We start from the raw sequence: 21,757 nt of genomic DNA, 5'->3' as shown, positions 1-21,757 counted from the left end.
CTTTACAATTACGCAGCTTTTCTCCACTGTCAAAATAAGATCTCCTTTTGTGCAATCACTGTTCCTTGCTTCTTACTCTATTTAGCCAGATCCCAGGCAAAAGATTCTAACCCTTCTTACTGCAGCAAGCTTTCCTCCACAGCTGACACACAATTTCCCAGTTTTACCCACTTTTTACCTCATTCTCCTTCTGTCAGACATGTTTTCTCAACAGCTGACAAATCTGTCCTTTGGCTCATCTGCATTTTACCAGAGCAGCTGCACCTCAAACTGGCAGAATGCATCTATTCCACTTACACGCATGGACAGAACCATCCAAGGCTCCCTTTTAAATTTACCAGATATTCTCCAGTTCATATTTATTGTTTTCTTTCTACAGCATGTCACTGGGTCATGTTGGAATTAAATGCAGCTTTTGGATGCTTTTCTGCACAACTGCACTGGGTCTGATGGTACTGCATTATCTGGAGACCCGAACCTCTCTCTGCTGAACCATTTCCTAATTTTCCCATGCCATTACTTCAGCTCATCAAGGCAGTTTCAAACCAGAGCCCTGTTATCCTGCAAGCTTCCTGCTACTCCTGGTTTCCTGTTTATTGTTGATTCCTTTGTTCTAATTGCTAATAAAAATACAAAAAGCACCAGATGTCAGGAAGAACCCTGCAAAATTCTTCTCAATAAATCTTCCCATTCTGATACCAAATTGTCATGTAAGCTCTCCTCCATAATTCTCTCACCAAATTTACATATACCTGACCACAGATAGATGTATATAGCGCACATTCCCTTATCTTAATAGCATGGGCTAACATTTTTCTGAAGTCAAGATAAAAGATCCCACATCCACTGGGCTTACCACCCTCTGAAAGATGAAATCAGAGTGTTGACATGATTGGTTTCGCCATGCTCATGCTGCCTTTTTCATCTCATTATTTCTCTCATGTGCTCCACTTTTTCTTGTTGTTCTGACGTCCTCCTTATAGAGAGGCTCAAGCTTTCAACCTCCCCTGCATCCAGAGTTCAGGAACCTCCTCCATCCTCTGCAAAGTACTCAAAGAGAACGTGTTAATTGCTCTGAGTTAATTTCAGACAGCTCCTCATGTGTGCTGCAGCCCCACTGACTGGGGTCCCCACACACCTTCTGTGAGCACTGTCCAACATCACCTGTCCTGCTGTACTCCGAAGCCCCGCTCATCCCTTCTTGCTGCTACAGGGGAATTTAGCCAGGCTTGGGGAGGGCTCTGCATTTGTCCCTAGAAGAATCCACTGTGGTTGGAAGCTGTGATCCCTACCAGACAGGGCTGTGCTGCTGAGCTGATCAAAGGGCATCCCTTAGGAAACAACTCCCTGGCTAAAGCAGCCAGTATCCCAAGAACCCACTGGGATCCCCAGACTGGGCTGCATGCAGGACAATAAAGTGCTTGTTGTTCACAGCCTACCAGGGGGGCAATTCCTCAGGATCTCCAAGCTTCTCTTCTCCTGGGGCTCTGGGAGCAGGTTTTTCCAACAACCAATCCTAAGCTCCATGTCCAGCGCAGCAAACATCTGTGTCATTAGCAGATCACTCACAGAAAGCCTTATCTGCAGCAGGAGAAGACCTCCTGTCTCACCTGTGACTGGACATCTGGAGCAACACCCAGGAGCCCAGATTCAGAGTCAGCGAGCCAGAGAACACCTCCTGTCACAGCCTGCCTTCTTGGGCTGCACAGAGTCCTGCTGCTGCTGCCAGGGAAAGGCAGGCCTGCAGCTCTGTGCAACCCGGCAGCTCTCTGCAGGACAGGCAGCCTCACACTCCTGCCTACACTGGGTTTTACTTTGCACACCAACAAATGTGCCTGTGCAGACATGGCTCTCTAAAGTCAAGATAGGGATGAAAGCATCTTCTCCTTTACCCCCATAGGAAGTACCTCTTCTGGATTACTTTCTGCATGCCAAGGAGGACCAGCAATACTGGTGTGATTGCATTAATATAATTACAGGCTTTAGCTTCTGCTGAAAATGTATTCCCACATAAACAGGCCTGGAAAGCCCAGTGGTACTAACAGGATAAGCAAAGGTCTGTCATTTGCAGTACATGAAAAGCAACAACTCTAGAAATCCAGAGAACAGCTATAGCTCACACTTTACAGCTCAGCAGATAACACTACCATTGCCATTTTTGTTTCTTCTTCCTCTAGCTCTTTAATTTCAAAATAGGAATTGTCCTTTCCTGCCCAGGAAAGAGGTGGGGAATTGCTCCCTGAGAACACTCCCTCAGAACATTTATGCATTATCTTTGCAAGTAATCAGTCATACACCTGTCCAGCACGTCAGACTGTTGTCCTTTGACAGTCACTTCCCTGCACCCAGCAGCACAATCAGAGCACGGCCATAAGCACACAGAGGCCAGGCCAAACTCTGGCAATCCACTTGCCCAGGTGTGTCCATTTGCCACACCCATGATTCAGACTAGTTTGCTGGTTCCCACCCTCATCCAGGCAACATTTTAAGTTTAATTTAATGCTCTCAGGTTTACATTTTTGAGTTTGCTTTTTTTTTTTTCTTTCCCAAAATCCACCCACACGTTTCCATCTTCAAAGATGGAATACAAATACACCCTTAAAAAGGCAACCCTGAAGCCAATCAGAAGAATTTCAAACAGAAAAATTGTTATCTACAATTTGTAAGAAACCCACATGAGAAATAGCTTCCTGGTTTATCACAGTATGTGTTGAGTTGCTGCTTCAAGACAAAATCAGAGCCCCCAGAATTTCATCACCAGACACCAGCCTTCTGGCTCACATGACAAATAAGAACAGACCATTCCATTTCTGGACTTGCTTTCCACAAACCTATCACACCAAATGGTTTGTGAACCTCTCAGCTTAAACGCCATGGACCCGCTCCTAGGCATATCTGCAATGCAGCAGGTGACACACCCTAGACAGACCTTGCCATTCAAATTCCACTTCCATGCTACAACACTATCAAGGGGAAATTGTCAGTAATAAATTCCTTTGGAACCAAAGTCAACCAGACCATGTGATTAAAAAACAACCCAGAGCTTTAAATACCATCTGCACGTGTGGTCTCAAACAACACCAGAAGCTCAGGGGCTACAAGTTTATTGTTACAAGAGAAATAAACAAGCACTGATATGGTGGCTTTCACCTCTTGGGTCAGGACTTGGTTGTACCTGCAGGGCAGGTGGAGTCTGCATTGAGGCTATGTCTCTTCCACAACTCTGGTCTGAGAAGCAAAATCCTTGAGAAGAAAATGTTGCCTTTGAGGTGAGGTTTATCAGTTCAGAGTCCCCAGAGGGTGAACTTAACCATCAGAGCATGGTCTTGACCATGTCAATTGACAGCCAGCTGCTACCAGTAAGCAGAGAGAGCTACAGAAAAACACGTGTTCCCAGGCCGGTCTCCAGAACAGGACCGCAGGCCGTCCAGTCACAAGCACACACACTGCAGTTCTGCCCCCACGTGCTGCAGTTCCTCCTCTTCACATGAAAACACGGCCTGTGTGTCACAGCACTGCACAAGTGCTGTGCGAGGCCTTCCACTGCAGCCAGAGTGCAGAAACACAGGACCTGTGTGTGTCCCACAGCCCTGCTGCTGCTGCTGCTGCGTGCCCAGCATCTGCGTACAGCAGTGCAATCTAATGGGTAAGGCTGCTGAATATGCATTAACTGAGAATCCGAAGTGGGACATTTACTGCAGACACTTGAGCCGGATAGGGAAGCAGTTTAAGCTGGTGCCACAAGAAAACTGAGTTACTGATGAAGTCTTGCAAACAGGGCCAGCCTAGCAAGCAGTTTTGTATGAATAATGCATTCAAAAGAAAAAAAAAAAAAAAAAAAAGAAAAAAAAAGAAAGAAAGCTTCGAATAGTTTTTGTAAACAGGAAAGGAGGTAGAGAACCATCAACTAAGTGATCTCACATTCCTCGATTTGCTTTATCAATCTCAGTACTCAAAGAAAAAAGCTTAAGAGCAGTCCAGGCTCTCTAGTGAATCAACAAAACCACACAAAGGACCGTACCACTCCTCACAGCCTCCAGGCTGTACATTAGCTTTTAGCAACGGTATCTACCACATGAATAATGCAGCACGTCTTCCAGAGCATCTGTACTCCAATCAATCCACAGTAGCAAATAAAAACCTTTCAGCACGCCTTTCTATCAGGCAGCGGGACCTTTTTACAGCTGCTCAGAGGCATATCCTTGGAAAAACAACCCTATCTGCGACCAAAGCTGGAAGCTTTTTTAAATTGGCCAGCTGGGAACCAGCCTTTTAAATCAGCCATCCAGCGATGGGCCTCGATTTTATCAATTGCCTTTCTTTGTCTTTTGTTCCATAAGGATCCACACCCACCGTTCCCGGGCTCAGATTAAGGGAGCTCAGACTAAGGTTTCAGTCGGCTTTCAGAAATAGACACGTGTCTCTTCCCAAAAGCAGCTCAGAGGCTGCAGCCGGCCCTTCCCAAGAGACACATGCTGGCCTCCCCAGACACACAGCATACACACCACATCCCTCTCCTGCACTATAAAACAGCCTCATAATGAAGCATGGGCAAAGAGCATTCACCAAACCAAGCATCAGTCAGATGTTCCAATCTGTATTTTCAGAAGCAGAGCAGGTGATGAAAAGAGCTACTTTGTCCATGTCCACCACCAGTGCTGGTTTGAGTATTGCTGCTCTGCAGAGCCACGAAGGTCCCTTCTCCTGGGAAGCCCACCAGGAGTTGTGGGAACTGCTTCTGTCACTGCAGGCAGAGCACATCATGCAGGCCACTGGCTACCTGAGGAAGGGCATGCCACCAGTGCACATGGACCAGGATCCACAGAAGTGGTGGGGAACAAAATCACAGCAGCAAGCAAGATCTCAAAGAACAACATATTCTAGAGATGTTGTCTGTTATCAGAAAACCCAGCTCTAAAAAACACTCCAATGTATTTGCAGCTCTCCAGCATGGGACAGGTACTTAAATATGGTGCCCTGGTAAGCTGGCCGTGGAAAACAAACATCTCTAGAATAAGCATTGCACAAGTAGAGAGGACATGAAGTAGGAAGGTGAAGGAGTCACTCAAAACTGAAATAATGGGTTGATTTCCTCATCCACAAAACGGGAATTTCTCTGAGAGTGCACAGCAACTCCTCTTGCCCCTTTATTTTTGGTGCACAGTGGCCAGGGCAGGACTTGAGGTCTCATGGGAGTCCTTGCAGGAGTCATGTCAGCCCTTCCCCCATGCTGGCAGTAGTGCCACATGGACATAGCCTCAAGGAGACATGAGACAGTGGCTCTGCCACTGACACAGGCATCTTCTGCTCAGACCATAAGCAAAAGGGTATTTCAGTACTTTTGCATCCCTCAGTTATTGGCTTAGGCCAGGGAAGGCAAACATTGCATAGAGACTCACCCTGTACTGAATAGAAAGACTCCAGAAACCCACTGCAGCCATGCACCCCACAAACATCATCACCAGCTGGTACCACATTTTTTGTCTCAGAGCATCCTTCTAATGATGGAACCCAAGGCTGCCCAGCCAGGGCCAAATTCATGCCAAGGTCGCAAGCTTGGCAAAATGCACATCGTGCAAATTTTTTTACTTTAGAAGATACACCAGCTGTTGTGACCCTCAAAATAACTTTAAGCACATATGTCCATAGGCAGGCAAGGGCTGCCAGGAGTGAGTGAAACAAGACCACTCTTCACAAGACAAGGCTGAGACAGCAAAACTCCCATGGCCTTCTTTGATGAGTTTTCCAGCTACACTTGTGTTCAGACACAGGTTTAAACCACAGTGCACTCCCCAAGGCAGGCAGCAACACCACATGGCATCCAGCATAATGACACCCTCCTGGTGACACCTGTCCATGCTACTGCCACGTTCCCACTGCCTGTTACTTCTCTTCTGTGCTCTTCTGCAATGCTGGCAAACCAGGGAGATGGACAAGGGAGTACATGCTCCTTATAAAAATAGCTCAGCCAGGTTATTTTTAACTCAGCACAGTCAGCAATGATGGTGAGGAGCAGCAAAGAGAGCAAAGAGAAAAACCAGCAGAGACCACAGTCTCAGGCAGCTCTGAAGAGGCTCAAGCTCTCCTGTCACCTGATCTGGTGAGGAATCCAAGACTATATTTTGGGTAGAACTCCCTAGAACACTTTGAAGTGCACATCATGAAGTACTGGCTGACTTGTCACCTGTTCTTTATTTTATTGCTGTGATCACTTCCAGTCTTGATGCCAAATGTGTACTTGAGCTTCCCTGGGACACATGAGAGAAGCAAAGAGAAATTACAACGCTAAATCACAGAACCACATGAAAACATCAGGCCAGAAGGCACTCCTGGAGATCCTGAGTCAGTCCTGTCCTCAGCCCACAGCAAAGTTTACTACAAAGGGAGGTCAGGTTCCTTAGACTGTCCAGCCGAGTTTGAAAGACTGATGAGAATGGAGATCCCATTGGCCTCCTTGGAAAATGTGCCTATTTGGAGTCTTGTGGAGAAGCTCAGGCTGCAGGTGCCCTGCAGAGTTACCCAGATGACTCTGGTCAAACTTGCTGCCCACCAGGACCCCCACAGCCTTCACAAGAGCTGCTCCTTTCACGGCAGGGAGAGGCTGCACATCAGGGGCAGAAACTGACTTTTATCTTTACTAAATTTCATAGGGGGCTGATTTTACCTTCATTATAGGCATAAGGCAGTCTGGAGCCTCCAGCCTGCTTAGAAAGCCCAGGAGCTGGGAAGTGCCCATGGAGGGTCTGCTGCCACACACTGGACTTCCCTGCAGTGGCCTGACCAGCATCATTCTGCCCACAAGCAACCAAAGTGGTTCACCCTGGAGCAAGGGAGCCTGAGGCACCATCATTCTTACTCCACTGCCAAGAGCACCTGGAGCTCTGCTTCTTGAAGGTTCACACTGCTCACTCATGAATCACCCCCAGTCACAGGAGAAGTTTCTTTATTAATATTTCTCAGCCAATGTCAGCTATAAATCAAACTGAAGTGTACAGACCACGCTTTGCTGCATGTGAACACACCTGTGCTCAGTCAGTGCAAAGTCAATTTGTACATCCCAGGAGGCACAGGAGAATACTCCAGGAATGATTCCACACTCAGTGGTAACACCTTTTTTGGCAGTTCAGCCTGTCCTTTCACCACTCCCTTTTCTGCCTCATGTGGTGCCATACTCTGCAAGTTCTGACAGAAAGAAACATGGTGAGTTGAGGACATAAGTGCCTTCAGTCAACATGGCCTTTACAAGATACCATAGTGGATCAGGGGAATGTGAAGACCAGCAAAACCCAAAACAACCCCAACCTCAGCTCAGTTTCATTAGGCTTATCAGAGCTCTCAGGAAGCACAGGAGGCAGTATTACTGAAGCAAAGGATGGGGCAATGCCAGCCTCTTTGGAGGGTAAGACCTGCCTTCCTCTGATTCACCTCTAGCCTTTCAAGATAGCCTGTGTACAGAAAGATAAAGCTAACTTGCCTGCATTCTCCAGAGACAATACCCTCTTTCACTTTGCTGGTTACCTGGGCAGCAAAGAAAATATTATTGCTTATCAACTTCCTTGTGAGTACTAATGTGCTTCTGAATTCAACAAGAGGGCAAATTCCACCTTAGAGACCTTTTATATGCTGGCAAGATCCTGCTTCATTAGAAAAGGAAAGCAAATAAAACAATCTTGGTTCAAAGAACAATAAAAACTGGAAGCCTCTTTGCCCCCCCCACCTGCAGAAACTCAGCTTAACAAGTAAGTTACGAACTTTCAGGGACGTTGCCACATTTCTTGTCAGAAAGGGAACCTTGAAAAACTCGTCATCAGACATTCTCCAAAGCTCAGCAGTTTCTCCTGAAACCAGAACACCAGGCTTTCACTCTCCTGTTTCTCAAAAAGAAGTTCCCTGCTATCCAAGGCCAAGCTGGCTTCTGGGTTTCAGAAACCAAAGTTCAGCTCTCCATCAAAATGATGCAGCTGGGTCTCAGTAACCTGCTATGTTCTTTGGGAAGACAAGGACACCTGGTCCACCTGTCTTTATTGTGAGGCCTGCAGACATCTGGCAGAGAGGGTGTCTTTTCTAAAGGCTACTATACAGAAGGCTTTCCTTTCAGCAAAGGTTCACAGGTTCAAGATTGTTCACCTCCAGAGAGTCCCAATATCTTGGTTACTTGCCCACAGGAGTCCAAGTGGAATCCATTGGGTTAGCCAGATTTCCTCTCAAACCTCTTCTGCCTACCTGAGCAGTTGCGGCAGCCACCAGAACACAGATACATGAGAAAACCTGAATGCCCACCAGGATGGTGAGACAATGGAAATGTGCCCAGTGCAGATGTTTCTCCTGAGTTCTGTCGAGGTTTGGAGGTTACACACTTCACTTGAATGCCTCAATATACAGCCCTTACATCTAATGTGATATGTCACTGCACTCCCCCATGGCTGGAGCTGTGTACACAGGCTTGAATGTGATGAGGTCCTGGCCAGTGACACCAAGTCTGTATCTCATCTCTGAAGCTGCCTGGGAAAATGAAAACTGCTGAAGAGCTGGGGGGGCACTGACTAGGCTCCTATTTGTCTGGGAAGGAACACACAGCCTTGCAAGGGCTCAGTGTGGGAGACCCCACCTCTCTGGTCTCCAGTTAAGCCTCACAGTCAACCTATCCATCGCTCTAAGTCAGGACAGATTTGGAGCCTTCGGAATCCCTAAGGATGATGGCCTCCACCTGCCTGGTCCCACTGCCCTGCTGGGGATGAAATTTTCTCTAAGGTCTGACCTACTTCCCTCCAGCTGCAGTTTGCTTTCTTGGTCTGCTTATTACACTGTCAGTGCCAAGGAGGGTCTGGCTCTCTAACTGCCCTCCCAGAAGTTGTATCTTTCTGTTAGCAAATGGGTTTGGCAGCAAAGGACACACATACCTACTACCATAGACCAGAGAAAAACCAGCTGAGAGTTTCTCAGACGTGAGCCAGAGTTAGAGGGAAATGGTCCCTGTCCTTCTGAGGGCAATGACAGCAGGACTTTGTTCCTTGAAAGGCAGCAGGCAGTATCAGAGGTACTCTCTGAAACCCATAGATGCAGAATTCATTCACCTGCCTTACAGCATCATCTCATACAAAAAAATAGTGAGGGGCCCACACACGAAACTCTCCCACACCCATGCACTGCCTGTGGAATTATAATTCAAGTTGAGGCCTTTCTCTTTGAGTGGCTAATTAAATCAGAATTGACATCTGTCTGTTCTCCAGAAAACTTCTAACACACTCTCTTTAACAGCAGGTGCCACTTTTACATGAAGCCAGGAAGAGAATGGCAAAGGCAGGTGTGGCAGGCACAACAGCCAATGCTTTCTTCCATCACATCATAGAATCATAGAATATGCTGAGTAGGAAGGGACCCATCCAGATTATTGAAATACATCTCCCGTCCCTGCACAGGATATTCCCAGGAGTTACTCCATGTGAGAGCATTGTCCAAACACTTCTTGACAGAGTTCTTGAACTCTGTCAGGCTTGGTGCTGTGTTGGAACCCAGGGCATGGGGATTATTTTCCTGCCTGTTCTGACAAGTCCTGATTCCCAGGAAAATACTGCTTTTAACCTTCTTCAATGGAGAGGGCTTCCAAGACTTTGGGATTAATTGGAATCTGCAAGTGTGTGAAATAGATAATAGTATAGTTTATCACAGGGTGAAAAATTTAGGTTTTTGAGTTTTTAGTAGACAGAAGGAGGTAAACAGAAGAACAAATGGAGGATTTTGGATTTTGACTGATTCCTTCTTCTTCATCTACTCCATTTTCTGCTGTGTTGGGGAGAGCCACAATACAGATGTTGCGTGGCAGACATATAATTAGTTATTGGTAGATAAGTAGAAATAAAGTATGTTTTAAGGGTTAGTTGGATAAAACAGCTTTAAAAGACCTTGAAACTGTACATCTTGTGACTTTTTTGCTGTCTTCTCCATGTGTGCTGAGTCTGGTGTAGATGGCGTGCAGAACTTCTGATAAAAATAAACAGCAACCTGAAGATCGAAAAAGTCTCGTTCATCTCTTACTCCTGGCATAGAACTTTTTATTAGGAGTGCCCCACACACGGGGCCCCAAGGGGTCTTACACAGTGCTGTAATCACTTCCCTGAGGAGCCTGTTCCAGTTCCCACCACCCTCAGGGTGAAGAACCTTTTCCTGATATCCAGCCTAAACATTCCCTAAATCAGTTTCAGGTCTTTTCCTCAAGTCCTGTCACTGGCCACAAGAGTGTAGATATCAGTGTCTGTCCCTCCTCTTCCCCTCACAAAGAAGGTGTAACTGCAGTGAGGTCTCCCCTCAGTCTCCTCCAGGCTGAACAGACCAAGTGACCTCAGCTGCCCCTCATATGGCCTCACCCTCAGGCCCTTCCCCATCTTCGCTGGCCTCCTCTGGACACTCTCTAACAGCTCAATGTCTTTTATCACCCAGAACTGCCCCCAGCACTGGAGGTGAGGCTGCCCCAGAGCAGAGCAGAGCAGAGCAGGACAATCCCCTCCCTTGCCTGGCTGTGATGCTGTGCCTGATGCACCCCAGCACACGGGTGGCTCTCCTGCCTGCCAGGGCACTGCTGGCTCATGTTCAGCTTGACATGAACCAGGACCCCCAGCTCCCATTCCATGGAGCTGCGCTCCAGTCTCTTGCTCCCCAGTCTATACACACATCCAGTGCTGCCCCAAGTGCACAATCCAGCACTTCCCCTTGTTGAACTTCATGCTGTTGGTGGTTGCCCAGCACTCTATTTTATCAGAGTTTCTCCACAGGGCCCTCTCAGTCCTCAAGGGAGTCAACAGTTCCTGCAATTTAGTGTCATTGGCAAACTTGCTTAGTATCCCTTTCAGTCCTGCACCCAAGTTGTTAATGAAGATGTTAAAGGGCCAAGGATGGAGCCCTGTGGAGGCTCACTAGGGACAGTTCTCCAATTTGATGTCACCCACTGTGAGTATGGTACCCTATACATCATAAATTTTAAAATTCATCATTTAGAGCATCAGTAGCAGGTTGAGTTTTGCTTTTTGGTTTTTAGTCTGGCTTTGATTGATGTTTACTAAGTGGGAAGACTACCCATGCTTTTCCTGCCAGGGAAAAGAGATTCTGTGCCAATTCATTCACCTGCTGGGCTTGGCAAATATACAGTTTCTGGAAATCACTGCCATCACTCTGAAACTATTCCATCAATGCAAGTACAAAAGTATTGTTTGGTTCAGACTTAGAGCATGGGTTTGGAGCCAATCTCTTTACTGCTGCCATTCATTGCACTCCAGTTTGCATTGCAAAGCCATCTTGGAACATGCAGACAGGATTCCCTCCAGCTGAAATTAAAACCATTCCAGGATCAGGACACAGTATTCTCCATCTGCTGTGGAGCTAGCTGAGTCAAACTAAAACATCCAGAATACCTGTGGATATAAAAAGTCCTAGTATCACCTCTTTCACTCTCCAGATCTGCTTTTCTTGAACTATAGATGTTACAGTTAGCATATAGGTGAGTCACTGCACACAGACATCCCTCTCTGTTTGACCTTCAGCATTACCTGTCTTCATTTAGACTATTTTCTTTACCTGCTCTCCTCCAAGTACTGCACTCTTATATTTCTTTTAGGTGCTCCTCAATCTCTGATGATTTGATTCAGCACCACTGCTCTCCTCCAGTCTCATTCTTCACACCTCTCCATCTTCACACCTCCCAGCAATGAAGATCAGCCTCTCCTCCCACACTGTAGTAGTTTAATCACTGTATATTTCATTCCTGCCAGCCCCTTCATGTATCTCCACCAGGATGAGTTTTGATCATCTTCCAGCTTTGTCCCAATGCACCAGCCTTCACTGCAACCCTTCCAGCCAGGAGCACCTCTGGAAGTGCCTCCACATCCCAGCAGACTTCCGTGCTACAGGCTCTCTCTCCTTCTACCACTGCTGCTTTCTATGCCAGCCTATTTCCCCAACATAGCTGATATCCACGCTGACAAACTGATCTTTTCTATGCCTTTGAGTCAGCTCTGGGCATCTGTGCCTCACTGACTTTTTGAGCCAAAGGCTTATCTGTCTGTTTAGCCAGCCCTAATGGATTTTCCGCCTGCAGATTCATCTAATGGCTTTTCTTGAGCCACATCCCCAACATCCTGTGTCAATGCGTTCCACTGTTTATCTGTATCCTGTAGTTCCTGGGCAATGATGAAGAGAGGAACAATCACTCCCTATCTGAACTCTCCATCCCATCATCCTACCATATGTGAAAAGCTGTATGTCATATCCCTTTTCAGACATACCTTTTCCAAGCTAAACAGTTATCCTCCTCTGCATTCCCTTTTGCATTACCAGGTCCTCAGTGAGCTGCAGGAAGCTAGTTTGGCACAAGGCATCGAAGACCAAGTTGCATTATAGATGTATCCAGACCGTTTTGGGGTTTTCTTTAAATCAGTGCAGTACAGAAGAGAAAAAAAAATTAAAGAAAACCCAGAAAGGTAGCACAGTGCTTAAAATCTGGCTGTGAATTAAAGGAGAATTCTGAATTCCTGACATAATGCAGGCGAGGCAGCTTGGGATGCTCTTTCCATGCCTTAGGCAGCAAAAACAAAGGCTGTCTGTGTAAGAAGAGTGAGAAATAAAGCACTGGGTAGGACACACAGAGCTTCACCACAGCTATCTGCATATGCAGTTTTCTGTGGATATTTTATATGTGTTCATGAAATTACATCAGTATCTAGGGCTTTCCAGTACCAGATAGCCTTCAGGCTCCAGGAAACTTCTGAAGACTGGTCAGAGCCAGTGGAGAGTCAGCACTGTGCTCCTAGTTTAGCCTGGGATGACAGCAAGTGGGATGAGTCCCACAGAGGGCTCCCTGAGCAGGCTCAGGGACTGCAGGTGAGTGCTACCTGCCCTGCATGGCACTGTCATGCCAGGGAACTCCAGGGGCAGGAAGGACAGCAGGTAATGACACAGGTAGATATGAAAGTTTTAAAAGTGTTAGTTTGGAAACAGCTCAAAACAAAAAACTGGATTTCCTGAGGAAGTCTTGCTTTTCTGCAGGAGTTGAAGACACTTGCAGATTTCCAGACTGATGGACTAAAACCACTGTGTGGTCATCTGCCTGTACTGGTAGTGGCCAGTGGCACCAGTGGAAGCAGAGCCCCACAACAACGGAAGGTGTGTGAAACACTTCTACTGCCATTAATCTTCCAAACTCACACAACTGAGCTTGACTGCAAGACAGGCAGAAATAAGAACACAAATGCTGCTAATTTTTTTATATATGTAAGGTAAGCTGCCATGAAGTCATAGAGAAGTTCATGTTGCAAGTCATGTCAGGGAAGGAAGTACAGGTAAGACATTGTAAAACTCTTCAGAAATATACAAAACCATACATAAAATAATGACTAGTTTCTCAAAATTGAGAGAAAGAGGAGGTAGAGAAATTGTCACTTCAGTTCCCTCTTTACACATTAAATGCATTTTCTCTATCAGGCTTAAGAAGCCTTACTCTAGTAACAGCCCACAGACAAATGAACACCAAATCAAAGGTCTCAAAACAAAGAGATTCCCCGGGTTAAGAGCAGGATATCTTTAGTGAAATAGGATCTTTTAAACCTCAAGGATGACCAAAATATACTTAAGGATATCCTTTGATATTTTTTCTTAATTCAGCGCATCAACCTATAAAGCAGATATGTGTGCTGCAGAGAAAGTTAGGAATTTTTAACCACTCATCTGAGTTCAACATGCATCATGAACATTGGGAAAGAAACATGGAACACAAGGACCAAGACAGACTTTCTAGGTGGATTTTAGCTGTGGGTTTCCTTGCTTTTACTTAGGGAAACTTCTAACATCATCATCAGGTTTTTGCTTCTAGTATCATGACCAAATCACAGGCAAATTTGGGCTGGGAGGGACCTTGGATGGTCCACAGCACAGACTTCCAGTCAAAATAGGGTTAGCCTTTAAGTCAAGCCAGGCTTTTCACGGCCCCATTCATGTGAATTCTGAAAATCTCCAGAGGTGGGGGTACTAAAGTCAAGAAAACCATCCTGCTAAGCCCCTGTCTGGACAATTGTGAACTCAGTCAGTCATTACACGCCAGTCACAAAAGCAGATACTGGTCCTACACAGTGCTCTGCCTCTATGAGGATGAGTCACCTACCCCACCCTGTCCAGACCACAAGTCAACACAGCCAGTGATGTGTCCTTCTCCACTTACAGTCAATGTTCAAACTGGCTCAGAGGACTCCTGCCTTCAAACTGTCCTCCCTCCAACAAGCATAAAACATTACTCAGGAGAGAAAGTCAGCTGTTGTGTTAGGGAACAAGAATACCAACTTGGGACCCTAAGGGCAAAGCCAGCAGAACATGCTGAGAACTTGGAGAGGAGACATGTATGGTCTCCTCTGTGAGATGAGATGCTCTAGTGGTGACTAGCTGGAGAGCAGAAATTCCTGCAGGAGGGCAGGTAGCTGCTGTTTGGTTAATGGCAGACTGAGAGATGTCACCTACTTCCAGAGAACACTACTATCTGCACTGAGTGACATTATTTAGGTGATCATCCTGTTCAAGTTTCTAGCTATGCATCATCCTGGGAAGCTCTTCCCACGATTCCTCCTCTTTGCTGCTAAAAACACAACTGCCTTATTATTTTGCCAAGTAATAACTTCTGCTTCCAGCTACTGGCTTTCATTGTGGTTTGTCAGCCCAATTGAAGAATCCATTATCTATAAAGACAGAAGCGATTTTTGATCTTTTCAATTCCACAGAAACCAAGAGTTCACCAAAATAAAACCTGGAGACCAAAAGTGACAAAAGCATCAACTTTCCACTTGAGCTTTTACCTATAAAATCTCATAGAAGGGTTGGGTTTTTCTGCTCCAAGACTTGTGTTGCCTAGGAGGATGCATCACACCCAGAACTACTGCACAAGAAGATTAATGTATGACAGGAGCATGAGCTTCAAATAGATGCAAGAAGCTGTAAAGTCAAACCCTTCAATCCCTATTAACCCGTTAAATACCATGATTTTTAAAACTGTGAGACACTGAATTCCAATTGATTTCCATGGAACATGTCAGATGCCAGGCTATCATTAGCAAAATCAATCTTTTCAATTAAGACTCGAGCATCAGTTGCTGACATAAAGACCTTTTACAAATTCAAAGGGAAACAGCCATGACCACAGGCAGGAGGGGTCAGAAGACAGACTCTGATCCTCCCTGACTGCAAGGAAAAGAGCCTCTCATGTAAAGAAACTGAACATTACAAGAGCAGGAACTTGGAGCAATCCTATTCTGATTTTGTTTTTGTTCCTCTACGTGTGCATTTTGGTATTCAAATTAAATTAGAGAAAATGGCAGAGAAAAATAATGTGAACTAATTACATTTAAGTAGATGTTAGCAAGACAATCTTTGACTACTTCTCCTTGTCTCTTGCAATTAAAGAGCTGTCTGGATTCTCTGTGCCTATTACCCTGCAATTTTGTTGCCAGCACAGGCTCCTTTTACAGAGCAGATAGACTAGAAGAAACCAAGGGTGACAAGGAAGATTGGTCCTTCCTGGCATCATTCACGTTACAGGTGGTGTTCCTAAAAACATCAGTGTTAGACTTCCTAGAAACGAGCACTGCAACTCTGCCAGCAATTCAGGCAAAATGGTAGCTATGCTTTTCTAAGGCAATATGGTTTACATTTTTCAAGATTTGTGTATTCTTGCTTAGGGAAAACACTGTGAAACACTGGTTTAAATAACTGGTTTGAAATAACCTAAATGTAACCATGTGAAAGGTGGCTGAGAGCTGAACAGCACTGGCAGAGTCAAATTTGCTGCAGCCCAGAAAGCAAAACTGCACAGATAGATACCTGACAGGGTAGCTGTGGTGCTACAGGACTCAGCACAGATCAATGGTGTGACACTGGGGGCCATTCAGGGGCAGCCCTTCAGGGGTCCTTTGGCAGGACCTACATGCTAACACTCCATGGCCAAACAAGATCCAGGTGAGGCTGGAGTAGGACAGACAGTACAGGGAGAGATCTGCCGCTCCCCGACCTGTGCTTGCACGGGTTGTTGTTCACCTGCTGTATCAGTCCATGTCCCAGCCCACAGAGTGAGCCGCGTCTGAGAAAAAAGCACTTGCCCACCAAGAACTTCTCATGCACCCTACCACTGATTCTCAGAAAACCTGGGAGGGGATCCAGAGATTTCAAAGTCTCCCAAGGAGGAATTCAGCCCTTTTAACATATGCTCTGGAAAGCAAGTTTAAATCATGGTATTTGTAGAGCAATGACTGATTAATTTTGGCTCTTGGGAGTAAACCTAGTATTTGCCTTGGCCCCTCCCCACACTTTTTTTTCTGACTGTCCCTACTCAACTTTATGTGAAAGATCCTCAAGTCATGAGGATCATATTTCCTGTATTAATGCAACCCTGACATGGACAGCCTTGCCCAGTCACCTTTTTCTGGGAGGAGCTCTCCCCCAAGCATTGCCTCCTCTCCTGTTTAAGCACAACTCCCAGAACCACAGGAGGAAGAACAAGATGGAGTTTGGCCTCTGTTGCTTTCCTGGTTGCTATCTTATCAGTTTTCATGAACTTTGTCTTAATCTCAGCTATAAAAATACCACAGCTGCTGGGATTTTCTTCTGCTCTGTCTTCCTTATCATTTTCCTAGGTGACTTTGTCCCACAGAGGGAGAGAGGCAGTGCAGAGTCATCAGTTGCAACCTCCTCTCTGCAGGTAGGTCCATGTTTCTTGGCACAGAGATAAAGAGCAGGCTATTCACCAGACTGGAAGGAAACTCTTCAACAAACCAGAGCCCTGAAGGATACTCAGAAGAAAGAGGGAGAGAGGCACCAAACTTTGGGCACTGGAAAATCTGAAACTATGTGAAGCAGAGCAGGGAACAGGTCAACAAGGGAAGAGAGATCAGGGCTTGGAGCTGCACACTATCATTGGTCCTACTCTTGGCAGCAGCATGTCTCCAAGCTTTAGAAAGGATTTTGCTTGGCTGAGGGTCAGAAAGCCCAATTTGTGAATTTCAAAGCGCTTTAGAAATAGTAAACATCAGCATTACACTAATAGAGCCTGCAGGGTGTATTTTCAAAATGGGGAATTGCTGGCAAGCCTGTAATACCACAGAGGGGAAATCCCTGGAAATACTAGGCCAGTCTAGCTTCTACTAACAAGCCAGTATAACCCTGTGAGTATCAAAATCTCTCAGCCAATACAGTCTCCTGGATGATGCAAAGGTCTTTCCTGTTTCTCCTGAGGAGAGGCAGGAGGCACGTCAGCATAATTGCAGTGCGCTGCAGGCTGCTTGCCTCAGTCAGCTCCGCAGCCAGAGCAGCTTTACAGCATGCACTGACGGGAAGCCACGGAATGACTACATGGGAAACACCTCACCACACCACCATTCCAGGGCCTTCTTGCCACGGGAGCAAGAGACCAGACCGTCTGTGCTTCTGCTGTGCATCAAGAGGTGGCCAGACAGCTCTTTGAAAGCACAGCTGCTGTCCAGCCTCACCAGGGATGCCCTTGGCTCCGAGCAGCAGTTTAGTAGCAACCACCAGCAACCACCCAGACAGCCCACTGGCCAGCTGTAAGATCACTGGTGTTTATAACTGGGAGTCAGGAACATTCAGATAAGGTGCTGGCATTTTGTGGGGCTCTTTTGTTGAAGCAAACACTTCACACAAACTTTTCCTATGAGAGTGGAGAACAGGGTGTGGCTGTTAAGGACCAGCTGAGTCCCCTTGAACCAGTCAAGAGTGGATGGCGGGGAAATGATCAGGCACAGTTTCCCTCCACACTGTTTCCTCACTGAGTCTCTGTCATACCCTGTCACAGCCCATTCCCCAGTAGTTTTCCCATCAAAATCCCTGCCTGGGGAAATCAGGACCTAAGAAGGTAGCATGAAGACTTCATGCTATGCAGCCACTGTGGATCAACGAATACAAAAAAGTCAGAGGCAGCAAACTGACCACAAATTATGAGGAGTCTGCAAGGTCATGCATAAAATACAGCTTAGCCTGCCCCAAGGCAATCGTCTGTCACTCAAAGAATCACCTTTTTTTTTTTCTGGGATATGCCAAAGCTTTCAGTTCTCTCCCTAAGCCTCTGTAACAGTGAGTGCTTGGGCACCTGACACTACAGAACAGGGATCTGCTCTGTACTCAGCTATTCATCCCCAAAACCCAGCTCACACCACATTTAGGCATCTGCCAGTCCAGGCAGCCCACAGGCAAGAGAGAACTTCCCCTTGCAGAAGCACCATAAACCTGTTCCAGAGACAGCAACCTGCCCAGTACCAACACACCTAGAAAGAGACTCACAGACTTAGGTAACTGAAAATCCACTCATTATCCAGCTACTAACAAATGTAGCGGATACAGAAACGTGAAACTATTATCCATTACTGGCATTTACAGAGCGGGAAATTTCCTCAGAGGGGACAAACCAGCATACTTGAAAGACAGGCAGTAATTATCCACGCAGAAAAGGAGAATGAGAAATATACATCTGGAGATACCCTGACCTGCCACCAGGAAATCCACCTGCTGCACAGACACAGCCAGCAGCAGATGGATGAACGGGATGGAGGTGATCAGTGCTGCTGGTCAGGCAGGGGACAGTGGTCTCCCTCACCCATGGCCTCGCAAAAACAGGCACACTCAAGCTCAGGTGCTTTGCCTCAGAGGAAGAGGGGCCAGGAGGAACTTAGGGCAGAGTTGGGGTGCAGGCAGCAGAATTGTATGGCTCTTTGTCCAGTACCTGGGGTCTCACATTTCCTGTCTAAGGCATCTCTACTGAGATAACGGGCAGTGATTTTTTGCTACAGACAGATTGTATGAATTTGAAACACAGCTCATTGAAGCTATAACAATAGATGTCATAATGCTAATTCACCAACAGCAGCACAGAGGAAAAATCTATTTTTCCAGTCTCTAAGAGGCAAACATCTCTCCCCTATTCTGCCTCCCAATGCCCTAGAGTTTCCTGAAATTCTCACAACCAAAACATGAACCCCCTCGTGTCTCCATCAGTCACTCCCTATCTCTGATCAACTCAGGAGAGATCAGAGCTCTCCAAAGAGGGCACAGCCAGAGGAAGAACAAAGGGAACAGCAGGGCTACACAGGCTGCTCCTTTGTTAACCCACTGGGGAGCCTGTACTGGAGAAGCTTAAAGGCAACCATCAGTCAACCTTCTCCCAAATGTTCCCTGAATCCTCAGCAGAAATCACTTCCCTTGAGCACCCAAGGGGCCAAAAGAGGTTAAGCCTGTCCAGGTAAATACCCTTCACAAGGGATGGAGCACAGCATCTTCTTAGAAAGTATAAATAAAAAGGTGTGGGGCTGGGGCAGGGTGGAATGGAACAGACAGGATGCTCCAGAGCATGACAAGGAGGGCACCACTCCCTGCAAAGTGAACAATGTGTTCCGACACTGCACATAGCTGGCCTCATCGGGCCATAGGTCTGCAAAGTGCTGTCTGTTACACATCCCTTTGCAACAGCCTGTCTTGGCCTTTGACAAAGCTGCGGCATCAAAGCCAGACCCACGGAAGAAGCAATCTTCAAAGCTGTGCTGCCTGAAAATAAGACTCCTTCAAGGTGCCGGTTCCCCCTTCAGGGGGAAGTGGGACCAGGGGATCCCGGTGCCAGAGAGTCATTGATGTGGCTGTCGTCACGCTCAGTGCAAGATGCGACCTACCCTGACATCAAGCACCCGAATTCCCCACAACTCGCAGGAAAGAGGCCAAATTTAACTCATCGCACACACAGCCATAGGTGAGGCTTCTGTATAAATAATAAGCGAAGTTATACAGATGCCAAACCGCGGCACCGGCGGCAGGGCTGGCAGCAGGCGCAGCCTTCCGACCAGGCACCAGGATGGCCCGGGTCGGCAAGAAGCCCTGTTGCTCCGCGCACCGCTGCCTGCAGACCCCCGGGCTCGGAGGGCTCCCGCCGCGGGCCGGCTGCCAGTCCGCCACACCCCGCGCAGAAAGCCCCGCCGGCAGATCCCTGCAGAACAGCCCTGGCGCTACCGCCGAGCGAGAGAACCTTACCCGCCGAGGGCGCGACCAGCACCGGCTGCCCCGGCCGGCGGGAACGCCCCGCTCCGCCGCAGCACGGGGGATGCCCGAGGCCCGCGGCGCCGGGCGGACAGGGCATCCCCCGGCCGTGGGTGCCCCCGCGGCTGCAGGCGGCTGCCCCAGCTCCTCACAAAGCGGGGTGGGGCCGGAGGGAGCTGCGGCACCCCCGGCGCAAGGCGGGCAGAGCGGGCGTCCCCTCCCGCTCCCCGGCACGGCCGGGCTCCGCAGGCCCCGGGCTGCGGCAGGTGCCCGAGCCGGCCTTGCCCGCGCCTGCCCCGGCCCCACGCCCCGCACCACCACCCGCGCTCTCGTACCTTGCCGCTGGCCGCGGGGGTCTGGACGTGCGCTCGGGAGCCGCGCCGCGCCAGCCCGGCCCGGCCCGCCCGGTCCCCGCCCCGGCCCGCCCCCGCGCCGCGCCCCGCAGCCGGGAAGCGCCGGCGGGCACCGCGGGCTGCCGCTGGCCCCGTGGAGCTCCCAAGAGCCTGCCCGGGGCGATCAGGTCCGCGGCCGTCCCCGGCCCCTGGGCGCAGCCTCCAGCGGCCAGCGAGGGTTTGTCCTGGTGCCGGAGCGGGGAGAGCCCCTCCGCAACCGCAGGAAGGTGCTCCGGTGCATCTCCGCTACCCTGGGCTTGGGAGCCATCCCACCCGATCCGATGTGTGCCATTCGCCGTCACCATGGCCGCTACAGGTGGGTCCCCGACTTTGTGCCCAGAGACACATGGTGAAAGGTGGCTGCGTGATTCTCCTTATGAGATCGACCTGACAGCGTCAAGACGTTGCCGTCACTTGCAGTGAGTGCCACAGGCCTTGCATTAGCTCAGAGAGCTTGAGTTCTCTGTACCCACCAGGTATCGCACAACCTGAACACTGCACGCACCCCTGCAACAGTTTTAATGTGCCAGCCTTAGCTGGCAGCCTCTGGCTGTCTCAGCAGTCCCTGGCAGATGGAGAGAGACTGGCCCAAAGCTGCAGGCCCTTTACTGATAGCATATGGCTTTAGAAAGCTTCTCATAGAGCTCACACTCATACTTTGGGGTCAGCTGGTACCTTGGTAGCACTGCAAAACTCCTCAGTGCCCTGAATGAGGAACTTGGTAAGTAGACAGCAGCACCCAAGATCAAATAGCAGAGGTTTCTTTGGCCAGGTCACCACCTCAGCTAACACTGCTCTGGTCCTGTCTGATTAATCAGAGTCTGAGACAGATAGCTCATCTACATTCCTTAGTCCCATCACTCGCTGGGTTAGCAGAGGCAGCTCTGGGCTGAGCTAGCAGCTGTGACAAGACTGTGAGACTCAGTGTCCTTCACAAGTGAGATGCTGCAGATCAGTGTAAGTGAGCTAACAGAAAAGCATACGTGCCCAAATGATAGTGTGGATGCTGTTACCAATTATTAACTTCTCAAGGCAAAGTACTATTTATCAAGAAGCTGTATATCAACCTTAGCAAATGTAGACAAAGACAGAAGTGGTAGAGGCCTCGTGAACCCTTCCAAAAAAATGTCTCAAACACTCTCAACCGAAGCAACAACAGGCAACATAGCAGGATTGAAATCACTGGAACAGTAAGAACTGCTGTCCTTAGCTGAAAGATAATTCCATCAAGGGGACATCACAACCACCAACCCAGTAACCAGTTCCTCACTCCAGACCCCAACTCTAGTAAAAGAGGAGCATGTATG

The 21,757-nt window shown here is 48.0% G+C and overlaps 1 protein-coding gene across 3 annotated transcripts in view; it reads right to left on the bottom strand.

Moving 5' to 3' along the window:
* The window catches only part of CORO2A (coronin 2A), a 55,686-nt gene extending 35,234 nt beyond the window's left edge, over positions 1–20,452 (bottom strand). The window contains exons 1-2 of one of the 3 annotated variants that reach the window (XM_063180433.1): positions 20,394–20,448; positions 857–1,040 (exon numbers count right to left, since the gene is read on the bottom strand). The gene's annotated coding sequence lies outside the window, so the exon portion shown is untranslated. Of the gene's footprint in view, positions 1–856; positions 1,041–20,052; positions 20,073–20,393 lie in introns of those variants that run through there. The other 2 variants (XM_063180434.1, XM_063180435.1) reach the window with 2 other exon arrangements.
* Between the last annotated feature and the right edge of the window lie 1,305 nt (positions 20,453–21,757).

The sequence above is a fragment of the Melospiza melodia genome, chromosome Z (assembly GCF_035770615.1).
Source record: "Melospiza melodia melodia isolate bMelMel2 chromosome Z, bMelMel2.pri, whole genome shotgun sequence".
NCBI lineage: Eukaryota > Metazoa > Chordata > Aves > Passeriformes > Passerellidae > Melospiza > Melospiza melodia.
This window is presented reverse-complemented; position numbering and strand designations above follow the sequence as displayed.